Below are 19704 nucleotides of genomic sequence, written 5' to 3' on the forward strand. Positions count from 1 at the left end.
CTATGTTGTGGATCAATAGCTTGCAAATAGCTTCCCCGTTTATTTTTGATATGTTCCAAGAGAAAACTGTAAGGGCATGTTTATCCCTAAAGTGTTTTGGTGATTGATGACAATGCTTTTGTGGACTAATCATGTGCGTTAAGTATTTCAGAGATTCATCCTTTGGCACAAGACGATTCTCTACCCTCGGAGTTTTAATCAAGACGGTGTAGCTCTTTCGTTTCTGTTTTGGTGGACTTGTTTCGTAGGAGTCACCATACTATCAAGAGGGGGTCCGCTTTGGTAAGGCTAGGGAGGAATCAACACGTACACATCCTTTTCACACCCTCTGAGCCTTCCCGATTCGATGGAGGTTTCATTCCCTCTCCTTTTGAGCATGTGTTGGTCCCAGCGGTAGTACCGCGGTGCCCAGCGGTAGTACCGCTCAAGAGCCATAGGCGGTAGTACCGCTCGGCAGTGGTAGCACCGCCTGTGGGTCCTCAGCCGTAGTACCGCTGCGGTACCGGGCTCCTACTGCGTCGACTCGAGGGGGTCGCCTCTCGTGTCGGATTGTGCGGCACTAAGCAGCGGCAGTAGAAGCGGTAGTACCGCTTGTAAGCGGTAGTACCGCCCTACCACCGCGACAGTACCGCATTGGGTCTGACTCCTGCTCTTTCGCTTGCCCTCCCAGACTGCACGGCAGTACCGCTGGTCCCAGCGGTAGTACCGCTCTGTGCGGGGCTGTTTCGGGGGGTAACGGTTGGATTGTTCCCCCCTCTATAAAAGGGGGTCTTCTTCTCCTAAGTTGACTAACCTCTTCCCCCAAAAGCTCCATTGTTGCTCCAAGCTCCATTTTCGCCCGATCTCTCTCCCTAGCCAATCAAACTTGTTGATTTGCTCGGGATTGGTTGAGAAGGCCCCAATCTACACTTCCACCAAGAGAAATTTGATTCCCCCCACTAATCCCTAGCGGATCTTGTTACTCTTGGGTGTTTGAGCACCCTAGATGGTTGAGGTCACTGCAGAGCCATAGTCCATTGTGGTGAAGCTTCGTGGTGTCGTTGGGAGCCTCCAATTAAGTTGTGGAGATTGCCCCAACCTTGTTTATAAAGGTCCGGTCGCCGCCTTCAAGGGCACCAATAGTGGAATCACGGCATCTCGCATTGTGTGAGGGCGTGAGGAGAATACAATGGCCCTAGTGGCTTCTTGGGCAGCATTGTGCCTCCACACCGCTCCAACGGAGACGTACTTCCCCTCAAAAGGAAGGAACTTCGGTAACACATCCTCGTCTTCACCGGCTCCACTCTTGGTTATCTCGTGCCTTTACTTGTGCAAGCTTAATTGTGTTTTATCCCTTTCTTGCTTGTGTGCTTGTTGTTGTTGTTGCATCATATAGGTTGCTCACCCAGTTGCATATCTAGACAACCTACGTTGATGCAAAGTTTAAATTGGTAAAGAAAAGCTAAAGATTGTTAGTTGCCTATTCACCCCCCCTCTAGTCAACTATATCGATCCTTTCAAAACTAAGTTGAAAGATGTTAGTAGCAATGATGCGAACTAGCTCCGTGATCTGAGGATTATCCTCATTGCTGCACAGAAGTATTATGTCCTTGATGCACTACTAGGTGACGGACCTATTGCAGGAGCAGATGCAGACGTTATGAACGTTTGACAAGCTCAGTATGATGACTACTTGATAGTTTAGTGCACCATGTTTTACGGCTTAGAACTGGGACTTAAAAAATGTTTTGAACTCCACGGAGCATATAAGATGTTCCAAGAGCTAAAATTGGTATTTCAGACTCATGCCCGAGTCGAGAGGTATGAGACCTCTGACAAGTACTTTGCCTACAAGATGGAGGAGAATAGTTCAACCAGTGAGCATGTGCTCAGTTGTCTAAGTACTACAATCGCTTGAATCAAGTGGGAGTTAATCTTCCAGATAAAATAGTGATTGACAGAGTTCTCTAGTCACTATCACCAAGTTACTGGAACTTCGTGATGAACTATAATATGCAAGGGATGACGAAAGTAATTCCCGAGCTCTTCGCGATGTTGAAATCAGCGAAGGTAGAAATCAAGAAAGAGCATCAAGTGTTGATGGTTAACAAGATCACTAGTTTCAAGAAAAGGGAAAAGGGATAGAAAGGGAACTTCAATAAGAATGACAAGCAAGTTGACACTCCCATGAAGAAACCCAAAGCTAGACTCAAGCCTGAAACTGAGTGCTTCTACTACAAAGGAAATGGTCACTGGAAGTGGAACTGCCCTAGATACTTGGCGGATAAGAAGGATGGCAAAGTAAACAAAGGTATATTGGATATACATGTTATTGATGTGTACTTTACTAGTGTTTATAGCAACCCCTCGGTATTTGATACTGGTTCAGTTGCTAAGAGTAGTAACTCGTAACGGGAGCTGCAAAATAAACAGAGACTAGTTAAGGGCGAGGTGATGATGTGTGTTAAAAGTGATTCCAAGGTTGATAAGATCACCATTGCACACTCCCTTTACCTTCGGGATTAGTGTTGAACCTAAAATAAATGTTATTTGGTGTTTGCGTTGAGCATAATATGATTGGATCATGTTTATTGCAATACGGTTATTCATTTAAGACAAAGAATAATTGTTATTCCGTTTACATGAATAAAACCTTCTGTGGTCATACACCCAAGGTGAATGGTTTATTGAATCTCGATCGTAGTGATACACATATTCATAATATTGAAGCCAAAAGATGTAAAGTTAATAATGATAGTGGAACTTATTTGTGGCACTGCCGTTTAGGTCATATTGGTGTAAAGCGCATGAAGAAACTCCATGCTGATGGGCTTTTGGAATCACTTGATGCTTGCGAACCATGCCTCATGGGCAAGATGACTAAGACTCCGGAACAATGGAGTGAGCAACTGACTTATTGGATATAATACATATTGATGTATGTGGTCCGATGAGTGTTGAGGCTCGCGGCAAGTATCGTTATTTTCTGACCTTCATAGATGATTTGAGCAGATATGGGTATATCTACTTGATGAAACATAAGTCTGAAATATTTGAAAAGTTCAAAGAATTTCAGAATGAAGTGGAAAATCATTGTAACAAGAAAACAAAGTTTCTACGATCTGATCGCGGAGATGAATATTTGAGTTACGAGTTTGGCCTTCATTTAAAACAATGTGGAATAGTTTCACAAACTCACGCCACCTGGAACACCACAACGTAATGGTGTGTCTGAATGTCATAACCGTACTTTATTGGATATAGTACAATCTATGATGTCTCTTACCGATTTACCACTATCATTTTGGGGTTATGCATTATAGACAGCTACATTCACGTTAAATAGGGCACCGTCTAATCCATTGAGAGGACACCGTATGAACTATGGTTTGGCAAAAAACCTAAGTTGTCGTTTCTTAAAGTTTGGGATTGCGATGCTTATGTGAAAAAGTTTCAACCTGATAAGCTCGAACCCAAATCGGAGAAGTGTGTATTCATAGGATACCCAAAAGAAAATGTTGGGTACACCTTCTATCACAGATCCGAAGGCAAGATATTCGTTGCTAAAAATGGATACTTTCTAGAAAAGGAGTTTCTCTCGAAAGAAGTGAGTGGGAGGAAGATAGAACTTGATGAGGTAATTGCACCTTCTCCCGAATTGGAAAGTATTTCTTCACTGAAATCAGTTCAAGTGATGCTTACACCAATTAGTGAGGAAGTTAATGATGATGATCATGAAGCTTCGGATCAAGTTACTACCGAACCTCATAGGTCAACCAAAGTATGTTCCGCACCAGAGTGGTACAGTAATCCTATTCTGGAGTTCATGTTACTTGACCATGACGAACGTACGAACTATGAGGAAGCGATGATGAGCCCAGATTCCGCGAAATGGCTTGAGGCCATGAAATCTGAGATGTGATCCATGTATGAGAACAAAGTGTGGACTTTGGTTGACTTGCCTGATGATCGGCAAGCCACAAAAAATAAATGGATCTTCAAGAGGAAGACGGACGCTGATAGTAGTGTTACTATCTACAAAGCTAGACTTGTCGAAAAAGGGTTTTGACGAAGTTCAAGGTGTTGACTACGATGAGATTTTCTCACTCGTAGCAATGCTTAAGTCTGTCTGAATCATGTTAGCAAATTGCCACATTTTATGAAATCTGGCAAATGGATGTCAAAACTACATTCCTTAATGGATTTCTTAAAGAAGAGTTGTATATGATGCAACCAGAAGGTTTTGCCGATCCTAAAGGTGCTAACAAAATGTGCAAGCTCCTGCGATCCATCCATGGACTGGTGCAAAGCATCTCAGAGTTGGAATATACACTTTGATGAGTTGATCAAAGCATATAGTTTTATACAGACTTGCGATGAAACCTGTATTTACAAGAAAGTGAGTGAGAGCACTACAACCTTTCTGGTAAGTATATGTGAATGACATATTGTTGATCGGAAATGATGTAGAATTTTCTGGAAAGCATAAAAGGAGTGTTTGAAAGGAGTTTTTCAAAGAAAGATCTCGATGAAGCTGCTTACATATTGAGCATCAAGATCTATAGAGATAGATCAAGACGCTTGATAAGTTTTTTCAATGAGTCCATACCTTGACAAATTTTTGAAGTAGTTCAAAATGGAACAGTCAAAGAAGGAGTTCTTGCCTGTATTGCAAGGTGTGAAATTGAGTAAGACTCGAAGCCCAACCACGACAGAAGATAGAAAGAGAATGAAAGTCATTCCCTATGCCTCAGCCATAGGTTCTATAAAGTATGCCATGCTGTGTACCAGATCTATTGTATACCCTACACTGAGTTTGGCAAGGGAGTACAATAGTGATCTAGGAGTAGATCACTGGACATCGGTCAAAATTATCCTTAGTGGAATAAGGATATGTTTCTCGATTATGGAGGTGACAAAAGGTTCGTCGTAAAGGGTTACGTTGATGCATGTTTTGACACTGATCCAGATGACTCTAATTCTCAATCTAGATATATATTGAAAGTGGGAGCAATTAGCTAGAGTAGCTCCGTGCGGAGCATTGTTGACATAGAAATTTGCAAAATACATACGGATCTGAATATGGCAGACCCGTTGACTAAACTTCTCTCACAAGCAAAACATGATCACACCTTAGTACTCTTTGAGTGTTAATCACATGGCGATGTGAACTAAGATTACTGACTCTAGTAAACCCTTTGAGTGTTGGTCACATGGCGATGTGAACTACGTGTGTTAATCACATGGTGATGTTTGGTGTTAAATCACATGGCGATGTGAACTAGATTATTGACTCTAGTGCAAGTGGGAGACTAAAGGAAATATGCCCTAGAGGCAATAATAAAGTTATTATTTATTTCCTTATTTCATGATAAATGTTTATTATTCATGCTAGAATTGTATTAACCGGAAACTTAGTACATGTGTGAATACATAGACAAAACAAAGTGTCCCTAGTATGCCTCTACTTGACTAGCTCGTTTATCAAAGATGGTTATGTTTCCTAACCATAGACATGTGTTGTCATTTGATGAAAGGGATCACATCATTAGGAGAATGATGTGATGGACAAGACCCATTCGTTAGCTTAGCATTATGATCGTTGCAGTTTCATTGCTACTGCTTTCTTCATGACTTATACATGTTCCTTAGACTATGAGATTATGCAACTCTCGAATACCGGAGGAAGACCTTGTGTGCTATCAAACGTCACAACGTAACTGGGTGATTATAAAGATGCTCTAAAGGTGTCTCCGATGGTGTTTCTTGAGTTGGCATAGACCGAGATTAGGATTTGCCACTCAGTGTATCGGAGAGGTATCTCTGGGCCCTCTCGGTAATGCACATCACTATAAGCCTTGCAAGCATTGTGACTAATGAGTTAGTTGCAGGATGATGCATTACAGAACGAGTAAAGAGACTTGCCGGTAACGAGATTGAACTAGGTATTGAGATACTGACGATCGAATCTCGGGCAAGTAACATACCGATGACAAAGGGAACAACGTATGTTGTTATGCGGTTTGACCGATAAAGATCTTCGTAGAATATGTAGGAACCAATATGAGAATCCAGGTTCCGCTATTGGTTATTGACCGAAGATGAGTCTCGGTCATGTCTGCATAGTTCTCAAACCCGTAGGCACGCTTAACGTTCGGTGACGATCGGTATTATGAGTTTATGTGTTTTGATGTACCGAAGGTAGTTCGGAGTCCCGGATATGATCACGGACATGACGAGGAGTCTCGAAATGGTCGAGATGTAAAGATCGATATATTGGAAGCTTATATTTGGACATCTGAATAGTTCTGGGTGAGTTCGGGCATATACCAGAGCACCGGGAGGTTACCGGAACCCCCCGGGAGGTATATGGGCCTTATTGGGCCATAGTGGGAGAGAAGAGAGGGAGGCCTAGGAGGGGGCGCCCCCCCCAAGCCCAATCCGAATTGGGTGGGGGGCCAGCCCCCCTTTCCTTCCCCCTCTCTCCCCCTTCCTTCCACTCCTAGTCCAACTTGGGAAGGGGGGGATCCTACTCCCGGTGGGAGTAGGAGTCTCCATGGGGCGCGCCATAGGAGGGCCGGCCCTCCCCCTCTTCCACTCCTTTATATACGGGGGAGGGGGCACCCCATAGACACACAAGTTGATCACTGATCTCTTAGCCGTGTGCGGTGCCCCCCTTCACCATAATCCACCTCGGTCATATCGTTGCAGTGCTTAGGCGAAGCCCTGCGCCGGTAGCTTCATCATCACCGTCATCACGCCGTCGTGCTGACGAAGCTCTCCCTCAACACTCTGCTGGATCGTGAGTCCGTGGGACGTCACCGAGCCGAACGTGTGCAGATCGCGGAGGTGCCGTACTTTCGGTGCTAGGATCGGTCGATCGTGAAGACGTACGACTACATCAACCGTGTTGTCATAACGCTTCCGCTTACGGTCTACGAGGGTACGTGGACAACACTCTCCCCTCTCGTTGCTATGCATCACCATGATCTTGTGTGTCCATAGGAAAATTTTGAAATTACTACGTTACCCAACAACACCTATTAACCCCGGTGCCTAGTGCTAGTTGTTGTTTTCTGCTTATTTTTGGTTTTTCTAGAAAATCAGTACCAAATGGAGTCCAAATGCTACGAAATTTTTTGATAATTTTTTCTGGACAAGAGAGACCCTAGAAGTTTCGGGAGGAGACTAGACGACAATCTAGGAGACGGCAAGGCAACAAGGCGCGCCCTGTTACCTTGTGGGCCCCACGAGGCTCCATTTGACCTAATTCCACTTCTATAAATTCTCAAATATTGGGAAACCAACAGAGAGCCATCTGAAACCCTTTTTCCGTCGCCGCAAGCTTCTATTCTTCCGCGATCCTGTCTGGAGGCCTATTCTGGTACTCTGCCGAAGGGGGAATCGATCACAGAGGGCTTCTACATCATCCTTGTTGCCTTCCGATGATGCATGAGTAGTTCACCACAGACCTATGGATCCATAGCTAGTAGCTAGATGGATTCTTCTCTCTCTTTGATCCTCAATACCATGTTCTCCACGATCTTCTTGGAGTTCTATTGATGTAATCTTTTTTTGCAGTGTGTTTGTTGGGATCCGACGAATTGTAGGTTTATGATTAGATTATTCATTAAAAGTAACTGAGTCTTTTTTTGAACTTTATTATGCATGATTGTTGTAGCTTTGTATTTCTCTCCGATCTATCTGTTTGGTTTGGCCAAATAGATTTGTTTATCTTCAGTGGGAGAGGTGCTTTGTGATGGGTTCAATCTTGCGGTGCTCTATATCCTAGTGATAGAAGGGCACAAGACACGTATTGTATTGTTGTCATTAAGGATAAAACGACAGGGTTCATTCATATTGATTGGGTTTACTTTGTCTACATCATGTCATCTTGCTTAAGGCGTTACTCCATTTTTTATGAACTTAGTACCATATATGCATGTTGGATAGCGGTCAACTGGTGGAGTAATAGTAGTAGATGCAGGCAGGAGTCGATCTACTAGTCTCGGACGTGATGCCTATATACATGATCATTGCCGTGAATAAGTCATAACTATGCGATTTTCTATCAATTGGCCAACAGTAATTTGTTCACCCACCGTATGATGTGCGTTTGAGAGAGAAACCTCTAGTTAAAATTATGGCCACCAGGTCTACCTTTGTCATTATAAAATCCAAAATACCTTTGCTGCAATTTTATTACTTTTATTTTACTTTGCAATTTATCCATCTACCTATACACTTGCAAGTAATGAGTTCAAGGGGATTGACAACCCTCTTGCATGCGTTGGGTGCAAGTATTTGCTTTTGTGTGTGCATGTATTATTCACGAGGCTTTACGTGATTCTCATATTGGTTTGATAAACCTTGGTTCTCACAGAGGGAAATATTTATCTCTACTGTACTGCATCTCCCCTCCTCTTCGGGGAAAATCTCAACGCAACCCACAAGTAGCAGCTACTACTACAATACTAAGTGATTATAAGTTGCGGCCTAATGTAAGTATATCGATTGTGCATCAGATGCTACTACAACAGAGGCGTCAAAAATGCCTGATGTCCTCTCTTTGGCAAACTCTTTGGGTTTTAATCGGGTGGAGGTGGAATCTGACTCGCAAATTGTGGTTGATTTTTTGCATCGGACAATCAAGATGGTGGGATGAGGCTTCGATGATTCTTGCAGATTGTGTGGATGTTGCTTCAATGATTGAGAAGGTCAACTATAAACATTGTCTTCGCATGTGCTAGCTAATTTCTCTTATTGCAATAAGACTTTGTCTAGTTACTTTGAGGGGTCCCCTAACCAGATTGTCAGCGAGCTTGTGAACAAAGTACTCCTTATTTCTTAATAAAACTAGCCATGATGGCCTTTCCTAAAAAATGACCATTGACTATTAACTTCTCTAAAAAATCACGGAGTTAAAAAATCATAAATTCAAATAAAATATTTACGTGTTTTAATAAATGTTCAATGAATTTAAAATGTGTTTTTGAATTCAAAAATTATTTATTTCAAAAGGTTCACGAATTTCTAAAAAGTTCATGAGTTTTTAAAATGTTTATATATTAGAAAAAATGTTCACGATTTAGAAAAGAGTTCAAGGATTAAAAACATGTTCACACATTTGAGAAAATATCAGGGATTATCCAAAAGTGCATGGATTTTGTGTATATTAAAAAAATATGGATTTGAAAATAAAATCGTGAGTTTGAAAAAAGGTTCACCAATTTTTAAAAATTCCACATATTTGAAAAATATTCATTTTTTTTTAAAATACTGATTTGGAAATGTTCCTGGATTAAGAATGTTTAAAAAATAAAAATCATAAAAATGCAATAAACTAGAAAAAGTTAACCTAAAAGAAAAATTAAATTGAGAAAAAAGTAAAAAAGAACAAAAAATGATAAAAACCCCCAGCAGATAAACATAGAAAAGAGCAAACTGAAAACTTGTAGCATTCCAAAACCGGAAGTAGTAGAAGATCACATGGACCTGCCCAGTAGGAGATGCACGTGAGTGCTACTTATACTAGAAACAAAGGAGCTCCTGTCCGGCGCCTAAAGCGTCCGAAGAGGGTGCAAGCGCCCTCGCAATGGAAATTTGGGCTGGCCCATTATACACGAGCGCTTCGTTCGATCGCTGGATTTTTTTTGTCGGATCACTGGATGAAAAAAAAGTGGTTAGTTGACCTTTGACCATGACCATGCACCACTGTCCAGGTTGTTGACTGTTGACTTTTAAATAAAAGTTAACCAAAACTCATAAAAAATCATCAAGAAATAAAAAAAATCGAATTTGAAAAGAGTTCTTCAAATTTGAAAAAAGTTCATCAAATTTGAAAAAAATTCATCCAATATGAAAAAAGCTCACCATAATTGAAAAAAGTTCATCTAATTTAGAACAAAAGTTCATCGAATTTGAAAAAAAATGTTCATCAAATTTAAGAAAAGTTCATCCAATTGAAAAACTTCATCTAATTTTTTAAAAAAATGTTAATCGAATTTGAAAAGAACTCATCAAATTTAGAAAAGAAGTTCATCGAATTTAGAAAAAAAGTTCATCGAACTTGAAAAAGTTAATCAAAATGGAAAAAGTTCATCAATTTTGATTTGTAAGAAAAACTTCATGAATTTAAGAAAAGAAAAAAAAAGAAAAAAAGAAAAACATAGAGGGGCATTGTGTGTATGTAGAAACGAAATAAAGCAGTTATACATAAGTGTGAAGATGCTGTAGTGGCTAGGGCAGTTGGGGTCAAGAAAGGAGATTGCGGGTTTGAACCCTGTCACTCTCATTCCCGAACCATTTTCGAGTTTTTAGAACAGAAAAAAACGTAAAAATGGGCCGACACGGAACTGAGGTGTAGTGTGCGTCCGTTTGCAGGTTGAAATGCAACCGGCGCCTGAAGCGCCAAATAGAAATAAAAGAAACAACGCCAAAGGTGCCTTATAGGAAATGCCGGGAGATCCTACCTCCCTTGACATCACGCGCCAATTGGACCCACCCAGTTGGGTTGTTTCTCGCCGGTTTTTGGAAGGATCTAAAACCTTCCTACAACATTTTTCTTTGTCTTTCTATGTTTTTTTTGTTATCTTTTTTTCATTTTCTTCTCTGTTTGTAATTTCACAAACATTTTTCGATTTTTTTAAAATTTTGGAACATTTTTTTGAATCTATGAATATTTTTTCAAAATTGTGAGCATTTTTTGAATATGCCAACATTTTCTAAAAATCATTAATATTCTTTGAATCCATGAATATTCTTTCAAAATCGTGAACATTTTAAAATTTTGCCAACATTTTGTCAAATTTAAGATTTTTTTAATACACAAACATTTTTTTAAAAGTCACAAAGTTGTTAACCAGGTTCTATTTTAATTTATTGCTTGAATGAAGAAGTTCCCCGCAGACGCCACAACAAACATGTACTCACTATTATACGACTATTTTTGTGCCTACTATCTAGTTCGAGTCAAAGCATAAAGCTTGTGACTAAATATAGTGCTTGCTTGCAAAAAAGAAATACTGAAGAAAGATAATAGATTTGAATCAATATGGCACCCCTGGACCCTTTTATTTATTAAACGAAAGCACAGTATCAGGTAGAAGTTGATTTTGCTTGTGGAAAAGAAAGCGACTTCTCCAACACTAGTACTTGCTTGAATAAGTGCTTGCCATGAAACCGGCATAAGCAAATTGGGCTAATTCTTTTTAAATAATACATATTTTTTTATTAAATTTCAGAAATATTACGCCGTAATTATATTTTTCAAAAATAATACCGAGTCGGCCTACTGCTGGCCGATTGGATCCAGTCAGCCTGCTGCTGGCCGATTGGCCCCCAGTCGGCCCACTGCAGGCCGATTGGATCCAGTCGGCCCACTGCTGGCCGATAGGCCCCAGTCAGCCCACTGCTGGCCGATTGGCGCCCAGTCTGCTTCCTTTAGGCCGACAGGTGCATGCACCCATTTATATTTGGAATGAGTATTTGAAAAATGTTGAAGAAGTATTTTAAAAAAATGTTGATCATGCATATAAAACTGTTAGTCAAGCATTTGAAAAAAAATGTTGAACAAGTATTTGGAAAAATGTTGAAAAAATATTTGAAAACTGTTGGATAGGTATTTTAAAAATGTTAAAGAAGTATTTAAAAAAATGTTGAACATGTATATAAAAATGTTAAACAAGTATTTTGAAAAATATTGATCATGTATATAAAAATGTTAAAGAAGTATTTAAAAAATGTTGATCATGTATATAAAAATGTTGAACAAGTATTTGAGAAAATGTTAATCAAGTATTTAAAAATTTTGAACAAGTATTTGAAAAAATGTTTAACATGTGAATAATATACATGATCAATATTTTTATATTGATCAACATTTTTATATACATGATCAACATTTTTACAAATACTTGTTCAACATTTTTATATACATAATCAATATTTTTTCAAATACTTGTTTAGCCTTTTTTCAAACAATTGTTTAATATTTTTTGCAAATGCTAGATTAACATTTTTTTATACATGACAACATTTTTTAAATACTTCTTCAACATTTTTCAAATACCTATTCAACAATTTCAAATATTTTTTCAACATTTTTCAAATACTTGTTCAATATTGTTTTTTCAAATGCTTGATTAACATTTTTATATTCATGATCAATAGTTTTTGAAATACTTCTTCAACATTTTTCAAATATTCATTCCAAAGATAAATGCGTGCATGCATCTGTCGGCCTAGAGGAAGCGACTGGGTGCCTATCGGCCAGCAGTGGGCCGACTGGGGCCTATCGGCCAGCAGTGGGCCGACTGGATCCAATCGGCCTACAGTGGGTCGACTGGGGTCCAATCGGCCAGCAGCAGCCGACTTGATTCAATCGGCCAGCAGTAGGCTAACTGGGTATTATTTTTGAAAAATATAATTACGGCGTAATATTTCTGAAATTTAATAAAATATATATTATTTAAAAAAAATTAGCAGCAAATTGCATGTTTGCTTCCCTTGTTGGGTCCATTTCTTTGTAGATCCCTAGTTGGGTCCAGTTGAACCCTTAGACAACACCCAAGCTTCCATAAGAGTGCGAAGTAGAAGTACCTAACAAAAGAATCTTTTTAATACCCGAACATTTCATGATTTTTTTTTCAAAATCATGAACAGTTTTTGAATTTACACGATCTTTTTAAATTCACAAATATTTTTTGAATATGCGCACATTTATTTCGAAATCATGGAGATATTTCCACAGTGCGCGAGGGTGGAGGCTATGAGTTTGCACGCTATCTCCGGACCTACCGCGGGAGCTATATCTCGCTCATAGCAAGATGTATGCTCCCCTCACCCAAGGCGCTGCGCGATAGGGCTGCCCAGAACAGTAGCTGTTTTGTGTGCTTCTTTTCTCTGTGGTTTTTCTTTCTTCGGTCTTTCATTGTTTGGGTCCCATTTTTCCTGTGTCATTTTCTTTGTCCAATTTCACTATTTAAATCAGGTTTTCTTGTTTTTTGTTTCTTATTTCTTTTGCTTTTGTTTTTATTTTTATTTTTCTCTTTGTTTATTTCGGTTTAACAGATTTTCTTTGGTTTTCTTTCATTTTCATTTCCCTTTTTTCTTTTAATATACATGCTGCATTTTATATCATAAACATTGTACATTTTTGTACGCATCAAGAACATTTTTCTAAACTTTAACATTTTTCGTACACACCAGCCACCTCCCAACCATAGGTATAGGAGCCACACATGTGTCCCTCTAAGCCCAGGGGCCCTCTGCCGCCGCCGCCGCGGCAAGCACGACAGCTAGCAGCGGTGACGTCACGGCCGCTCACGAGGGAGCCGACAAAGCTGTAGGCAACAAGACGCCCACAGGCGTGGGACGCATCGCCTGCCCAACAACGTTGTGGCGCGGCGGCGACCAGGTCCGGCGCACAGTCGACCTTGCGCCATGCCCACAAGGTGCGAATGGGCGGTGTCGCCCGGTCATGAAGGAGCTGGGGGGGAAATGTAGTAGAAAACAAAAAAAATCGCCATAAGATCACCCAGGAACACTATGAAGATGCGATGAACGGTTTGGATCAGATCGTTACCGACTCCGAGTTGCAACGGAAAAAGACGAGTTAGTGTAGATCGTACTTGGAGTCCCTCGAACTTTACATGAATGATCCCGCGAACCGCCCACGCACAGTCCCTCGAACGGAAGACCGAAAGCATGACCGCTCTACGAGTTGCAAGCTTACAGTCTTCATGATCCAGCAGCGCTTCGCCGTCCAAAGCTAATCATAGCCTGAGAATTAGAGGGAGGAGAATATAACCACATTGGGTTTCTAATTATGAGGATTAGAGAATCTAGGCCGGTCTCTAATTGATCAACTAGGAGCAACTAGAACTAGAGAACTAGAGGAGGCTTCAAAACTTGTGTAGATAGAAGGTGCAAAAGCCTCTAGTATATATAGGTTGAGTGGGAAGGAGGGGCGCCACACAAGGGGAAGGACTCCCCTCCCCTTGCATCGGCCCTAGGGGGAGGAGGAGTCCTCCCTGATGGAAATATGCCCTAAAGGCAATAATAAAATGGTTATTATTATATTTTCTAAATCATGATAAAGGTTTATTATTCATGCTGGAATTGTATTGATCGGAAGCTTAAATACTTGCGTGAATACATAAACAAATACCGTGTCCCTAGAAACCTCTACTGGACTAGCTCGTTGATCAAAGATGGTTAAGATTTCCTAACCATAGACATGTGTTGTCATTTGATAACGGGATCACATCATTAGGAGACTGATGTGATGGACAAGACCCATCCTTTAGCTTAGCATAATGATCGTTCAGTTTATTGCTATTGCTTTCTTCATGTCAAATACTTATTCCTTCGACTATGAGATTATGCAACTCCCGGATACCGGAGGAATACCTTGCATGCTATCAAATGTCACAACGTAACTAGGTATCATAAAGATGCTCTACAGGTATCTCCGAAGGTGTTTGTTGAGTTGGCATAGATCGAGATTAGGATTTGTCACCCCGAGTATCAATGAGGTATCTCTGGGCCCTCTCGGCAATACAGATCATAAGCTTGCAAGCAAATGACTATGGAGTTAGTCACGAGGTGATGTATTACGGAACGAGTAAAGAGACTTACCGGTAACGAGATTGAACTAGGTATGAAGATACCGACGATCAAATCTTGGGCAAGTAACATACCGATGGACAAAGGGAATTACGTATGTTGTCATAACGGTTCGACCGATAAAGATCTTCGTAGAATATGTAGGAGCCAATATGGGCTTCCAGGTTCCGCTATTGGTTATTGACCGGAGAGGTGTCTCGGTCATGTCTACATAGTTCTCGAACCCGTAGGGTCCGCACACTTAACGTTCGATGACGATATAGTATTATATGAGTTATGTGATTTGGTGACCGAATGTTGTTCGGAGTCCCGGATGAGATCCCGGACATGACAAGGATTCTTGAAATGGTCGAGAGGTAAATATTGATATATAGGGCAATGGTATTCAGACACAGGAAGTGTTTCGGGGGGTACCGGGTACTTATCGGGTCACCGAAAGGGGTTCCGGGCACCCCCGGCAAAAGATGTCGGTGTGGAACGACACCTATGGGATCACAAGAATCCCTACTACGGTTGCCGGGGCGCGGCGTTGCGAGAAGAGCAGGATTAGTAGTCAGCACAAGGATCGTTTACCCAGGTTCGGGCCGCGAAGATGCGTAAAACCCTAGTCCTGCTTTGGTGGGTGTATTTCAGAGAGTTCTTGAGCTCTCGAGCTAGCTATGGTGGGGTGCATGGTTCCAAAGAGCCGAATCCTTCTCCAGTACACCATGGCCCTCCTTTTATAGTCGAAAGGGGCTGCCACAGTGGCATACAGAAGGTGGAAAGGCGTACAGTATTGCGAGCTTATCGCTCGTATTACACGACAAGTCGCATTTAATGCGCCGCTGAGGTGTCCCCTAGCTTTATCGGGGACGGGGGTGAGGCCCGTCCCGTCCGTCGCCGCTCCTCCTTGCTTCGACACGCGCCTGGCCAGTGACGCGTGCGGCGCCATGTAGGCAGGCAGGCAGCTGAGGTGGCGCGGTGGCAAAGCCTCTACGAAGATCTGCATGCCGCCATGCAAGTGCTTGCTGAGTTGGCCTGGAAGCTGCATGTTGCCACGCAGGTGCCTGCCCAGCTGGTTGGGCTGGCAACTGCATGTGAACGGTGGTGGAAACTTGGTTGGTGCGGGCCTGGCAGTGGCCCTGCTGGTGCCCTTGGCGAGGGCCTTGCCGGGTGGCCCGGCAAGGGTCTTGCCGTGGCGTGCTGTCGTCCCCGGCAAGGATCTTGCCGGGGGTCTGGTGGCCTTCCTCGGCAAGGATCTTGCCGAGGATCGTCGTCTTCTAATCCTCATCTGATCTTGAGCGTTCCTTGTCTTCACAAAGATCTGCATGCCACCACAGAGGTGCCTCCCGAGCCCTGGCCCAACATGGTTGATGGTGTTGGGGACGTGGGCTCAAGGGTGGCTCGCTCTGTTGGTGTTTGGGCGTGCTGCCCCGGCAATGGTCTTGCCGAGGCTGCTAAGGCCGTCCCCGGCAAGGGTCTTGCTGGGGGAAACTGCTCCGCCCCTCTTCTTCTTTGCGTCCTTGGTCTTGGCGTTGCTCTGGCTGTCTTGGGCTTCGGTTTTACCTCGGTTCACCTCCCCTGTTCTGCTTGGTGTGACCGTGGGTGCGGCTCCGACTGCCCGTGCACAGGTAAAGGGGTACAAAGGTGCGCCCCTTCTTTTGTACACCGACAGGAGCCCCCGGGCCTGGGCCACACATAAGCGCGACACGTTGTTGGGCCAGGCCCAAAACGATGCGCGGGCAGGCGGGGCGGTTTTTACCGTTGTAAAACTTTTCACGCGCTGCGCTTCCCACGACCCGCGCGCGGCGCGGCGCGGCGTGGAGGGGTGTGCGTGACGTGGGCGGCATGCATGGGGCGGTTCCCATACGCATGCGTCACATCGCAGTAAATGGGCAGCGCAACCTGCACCTTCCCCATAAAAAGGGATAACCGTGGGCGCACTGTTCCTTTTACCCTTCGCACAATCCCAATCTCGGAAGCCTTTGCTCGTCTTCCTCTTCTTCCCCAAGCTTCGCTCTTGCTCGCCGCCGTTGCGTTCCCGCCGCCCTCTGCTTTTCCCTTCTCCCCCAGCCGCCATGGCGCTGAAATCCATCAAGGGCAAGGGAGTGGCCAAGGATGCCGGAGCGGCGGAGTCGCCGGAGAGTGCGCTGGCGGTGCAGCGGACGCAGTCCGCCTTCTTCCCCTCGACGGTTGACGTTTTCGAGCTCCGGGAAGCCTTCAAGCCCCTGTGCAGGGTGAAGACGGGGGGGGGGGGGGGAGAAGTCGAGGCATCCAGACACGCGCGTCATCCCCGCCAACTGCGCCGAGGCTGCCCCAAATCGGTAACCCTTCTTTGTTGACTATTTTTCCTGCGGGCTTTGTCCTCCCTTCTCCGATTTCTTCAGTGACATCATGCACACCTTTGGCTTCCGCCTCTTGGATTTTACCCGAATGCGGTGGCGTGCATGGCCCTTTTCGCGCACCTCTGCGAGGGTTTCGCCGGGGTGCACCCCAACACGGCGCTCTTCCGCCATTACTTCTTCCCTCGGATCCAGATGGAAGGCACCATTTCGGGTTGCATGGCCTGGATCCCAAGATCCAAGGGAGCGTACCCGGATGGCGCCATGAAGGAGAGGTGAGAAGAATGGCGGGGCCGGTGGTGCTGGATCAAAGAGAAGGACACGCCGACGTTCTGTGAAGTTCGCCGGGCGCCGCCGGTCCGCAGAGGCGATTGGAGCGACATCGACACCGATGACGAGAAGCTCACGGTCGCCACCACCAGGATCCTTTGGCTCACCGAGGCCGGGCTCACCCTTGAGATGATCGGGGCGGACTTCATCCGCCGCCGGATCGCCCCACTGCACAACAAGGGGAGGCCAGCCTGGCTCTTCACGAACCCCGCCGACATCATGCGGCTTCGCCCCGGCCTCGACCACAACTTCACGGTGATGGGGCATGCACATTTCTGCCAGCGGCTCTTCCAGCTCGATGTGGGCCGCGACGGCGAGGTCGAGCGGACCGGCAAGGTCGCGAGGGCCGCCGTGAAGGCTGGCAAGGTCTTCAAGGGGCCTTTGCTCAAGTTGCCGGCGGGAGTGGTCCCGCTGTGCAATAATTCACGCCGGACCGAGATCATCGCCATGATGCCGGACTACAACGCGCATGGCCCTGACCCGAGCTGGAAGGAGCCGGAGGACGTCGAGGTGCAGCAGTTCTTTGACACTCTGCACGAGAGGTACATAACCGCCGACGCCGAGCGGCTGCTCGTCCAGGACACCACCCAGGCGGAACTGGACTACATCGCCACCGGGGCGAGGGAGGCGCAGCTTGCCGAGGAGGCCGGCAACGCTGGTGGTGTGGAGGACAAGGCTGCGACGGCCGTGGAGGAGGAGGAGCTCGCCCGATGGGCGGCGGCCGCTGGGGAAGCCAGTAGCGCCGGCACCGAGGCTCCTCTGGTTGAGGATGCGGCCGATGAGTCGTCGTCGGAGGAGGCCGGGGCTGTTGACCCTCCGGCCACGGGGAGAAGGCGAGTCCTGCGGCGGGCCACTTCCGGTGAGCCGGTGCGGCCCGTCAAGGCCACACGGCGGCCAAAATCCCCGGAGGAGTCCGCGCGTCAGACGAGGGCCGCGACGGCGAAGAAGGTGGTGAAGGCCGCGACAATGAGGAAGAAGGCATATGCTTCTTCTCCGCCCAAGCGCACGCAGACTCTGCCCTCCTCCCCTCCTCCGGCGGATGCCGACGCGGGGGTCACTTTCGACTTCGGATCCCTCAGCCCGAGGAGGAAGAGGAAAACAACAGAGGAGGAGGTGGACGACGAGTGAGCACCCTGCTTCTTTTCGCCATTCCTGTTTCCTCAACCTGTGTCACTTGTCTTGACTTGTATTCGTCTTTGTAGGGACGTGGAGACGCTGGCCCAGAGAGTGAAGAGGGCCAAGGTCTCGGCGGGTGGCCAACCCCCGGCTGGTACTTTGAGGGCGCCACTGGTGGTGTTGAGCAGCCCGGACAGCAGCCCCCGACACAACCCCCAGCGTAAGTTGATCACTCTCCCCTCGTCGACATGTGATACGTCTCCAACGTATCTATAATTTATGAAGTATTCATGCTATTATATTATCCATCTTGGATGTTTAGTGGGCTTTACTATGCACTTTTATATTGTTTTTGGGACTAACTTATTAACCCAGAGCCCAGTGCCAGTTTCCGTTTTTTCCCTTGTCTCAGTGTTTCGCAGAAAAGGAATATCAAACGGAGTCCAAACAGAATGAAACCTTCAGGAAAGTTATTTTTGGAACGGAAGCAATCCAGGGGACTTGGAGTGCACGTCAGGGAATCAACAAGGAAGGCACGAGGCAGGGGGCGCGCCCTCCACCCTCATGGCCCCCTCGTGGCTCCCCTGACGTATTTCTTCCTCCTATATATACCAATATACCCTAAAACCTTCGGGGAACAGAATAGATCGGGAGTTCCGCCACCGCAAGCCTCTGTAGCCACAAAAAACCAATCAGGACCCTGTTCCGGCACCCTGCTGGAGGGGGGATCCCTCACCGGTGGCCATCTTCATCATCCCGACGCTCTCCATGACGACGAGGGAGTAGTTCACCCTCGGGGCTGAGGGTATGTACAAGTAGCTATGTGTTTGATCTCTCTCTCTCGTGTTCTTGAGGTGGTACGATCTTGATGTATCGCGAGCTTTGCTATTATAGTTGGATCTTATGACGTTTCTCCCCCTCTACTCTCTTGTAATGGATTGAGTTTTCCCTTGGAAGTTATCTTATCGGATTGAGTCTTTAAGGATTTGAGAACACTTGATGTATGTCTTGCGTGGGATACCCGTGGTGACAATGGGGTATTCTATTGATTCGCTTGATGTATGTTTTGGTGATCAACTTGCGGGTTCCGCCCATGAACCTATGCATAGGGGTTGGCACACGTTTTCGTCTTGACTCTCCGGTAGAAACTTTGGGGCACTCTTTGAAGTTCTATGTGTTGGTTGAATAGATGAATCTGAGATTGTGCGATGCATATCGTATAATCATACCCATGGATACTTGAGGTGACATTGGAGTATCTAGGTGACATTAGGGTTTTGGTTGATGTGTGTCTTAAGGTGTTATTTTACTACGAACTCTAGGGCTGTTT

Source organism: Triticum aestivum, chromosome 1D (assembly GCF_018294505.1).
Source record: "Triticum aestivum cultivar Chinese Spring chromosome 1D, IWGSC CS RefSeq v2.1, whole genome shotgun sequence".
Classification (NCBI taxonomy): domain Eukaryota; kingdom Viridiplantae; phylum Streptophyta; class Magnoliopsida; order Poales; family Poaceae; genus Triticum; species Triticum aestivum.